This window comes from Carassius auratus, linkage group LG28B, assembly GCF_003368295.1.
Source record: "Carassius auratus strain Wakin linkage group LG28B, ASM336829v1, whole genome shotgun sequence".
Classification (NCBI taxonomy): domain Eukaryota; kingdom Metazoa; phylum Chordata; class Actinopteri; order Cypriniformes; family Cyprinidae; genus Carassius; species Carassius auratus.
In genome coordinates, this window is record NC_039293.1 from 4,240,495 (window position 1) to 4,242,998 (window position 2,504).

Consider the following 2,504-nt stretch of genomic DNA (forward strand, 5'->3'; position numbering starts at 1 on the left):
TTTTATGAATCTTTTCAAATTGCCTTTCCTAATAATGTGCTAATTAGCAAGTTTCACTGTGAATGCAGCTAAAGTAAACAGTCCCTTGGAGATTGGCTCCTAAGAGAGGGGCGGGGTCAGCAGAGCTCATTAACATTTAAAGGAAAATGCTACAAAACTGTAGTGCTCTGAAAAGAGCAGTTTGTGACAGGGTAGAAAACGTGTTTTTTACACTACTATTAAGACTTTTCAATCAAACTATTGTATGTTACAGGCTTTTCATTAAGATCCTACAGAATCATATCGGCTTGTGGAAAATTTGCATTCTATGACCCCTTTAATGTTATATACACTGTTCATTTTTCCTATTCATTTATATAAGGTTAGCAAATTCTGCAACTTAACTTAAAAAAAGTAAATGCAGTGTTCTAGAAGTCATGGCACCCCCTGAGGCAGACATGTTTGCTCGCTCCCTACTCTAATGCCATTTTATTTCTTCTTTTTGTTTGCTTCTTGTTTTCTCTGCAGTGCACTAATGTAATGCAGTGCTAACATAAAACAGACAGGCATTTCTGGACATCACCAATTCAGCCAACCATTTTGAGTTGACCTGTTTTATACCTCCGGAACTACAACTCATTACTCACTCTCGCAGCACCACCACCACCACCATCCCCAGGAAGGCCTTGAAGCACTGAGCTCGACTGAGGAATCTGACTCTAGGAAAGTGCTCCAGAGACGACGACTCAGGCGAGGCAAGAGGGGAGGGCTTCATGGTAGGCTAAAGGCCTGCACTAACTGGCCACCTCTACCTAGCATCTTGTTAGCTAACGTGCAGTCTCTGGAAAACAAACTGGACTAGTAAGAGAATGCTGCACTTTTACAGAGAACTGACTCTCAGAGAAAGTACCAGAATCCTCTAGTCAGCTACAGATTCACCCCTTACACAGAGGAGACAGGACCACAGCCTCCGGTAAGGCCAAAAGGGGTGGTGTGTGTGTGTGTTTGTCAACAACTTGTGGTGTGGAGATGTACAGACTGCTTATAAGCACTGCTCGCCAGATGTGGAGTTTTATTGCTGAAATACTGACCCACACTCAGAGCAGTATGCCGGACACTTTGGACCCCCTGAAGTATGCATACCAGACCAACAGGTCCACCTCAGATGCCATTGCTGCTGCCCTCCATATTTTCCTCTCTCACCTGAAAGATAAGGACACCTACCTGTTACTAAATTTAACTATATTATTGTTTTGCACAAGTCAAAATTGCACGTTACAATACTATTGTTTTGCACAAGTCAATATTGCACACTCGCACAAACAGATGTACATAGTCTATATTTCAATACACATAATCAACATAACCAATAACCAATGGGAAGTCGTGGCCTAATGGTTAGAGAGTCAGACTTGCAATTCAAAAGTTGCATATTCGAGTCTTGGGCCAGCAGGAATTGTAGGTGGGGGGGAATGAATGTACAGCACTCTCTCCACCCTCAATACCACGACTGAGGTGTCCTTGAGGCTTGCTCAAGGACAGCCCAACTGTTCCCCAGGTGCTGCAGCATAAATGGCTGCCCACTGCTCCGGGTGTGTGTTCACAGTGTGTGTGTGTGTGTTCACTGCTCTGTGTGTGTGCACTTTTGGATGGGTTAAATGCAGAGCACGAATTCTGAGTATGGGTCACCATGTTTGTTTGTATGTATATGTATGTCTGTTTTTTTTTTTTTGTTTGTTTTTTTTTGCATAGTTTGCACTTGTCTTTGCATTCAATGTGGACAGCAAAGAAAGAATTTCATTGTACAGGGAAACTTGTATTCAAGAATACTAATTTAGATTCTGTTGAACTATTGAACTGCTCAAATTACTACTACTAACAAGGCATGTTAAGTTGCTTTTACACGTCTAGCCAGAAACTCACAGTTTGTTCAGTGTGAAACCACACATAAACATTAAACATTAAGTGTTGCATTATGAGCTAAAAGCATCAAGCTCACTCTTCAGCAGATCACACTTCAGCTCAGAACACACACACACACACACACACACACACACACACACACACAATTAATTAATTAGCATTATTAAAATAAAAAGCAGCTTCAACAGAATAACAGTTTTAATATGTTTAGAGTAAGAAGTGTAGAAAGTAAGAAGTGCTGAGATATGAAGCATGGACATCAGGAGTAAGGAGAAACCAAATGTTTGTTTCAAATGCAGATGCAAAGATTCTCAGAAAACCTAAATAATCATCATTACATGCGACTATGATGTCATGCACCAACTATTGGCATTTACATCTGATCTCTTCTAATCCAGCTCTCATAAATTTGTATATAATATATAGGCTACTTTCCAATAAAGCTGTTCGCATTTACATATTTTTTGTCACACAACCGAATGAACATGATATATGTAAAGACTGACCTAATGTTAACCAGCAGTCTAAAAAGTAGTTTGATTTGTCACTGATTACTGATAAAAAAAATAAAAAAATCAATTAGTTTTAAATGTTTCCTTTTT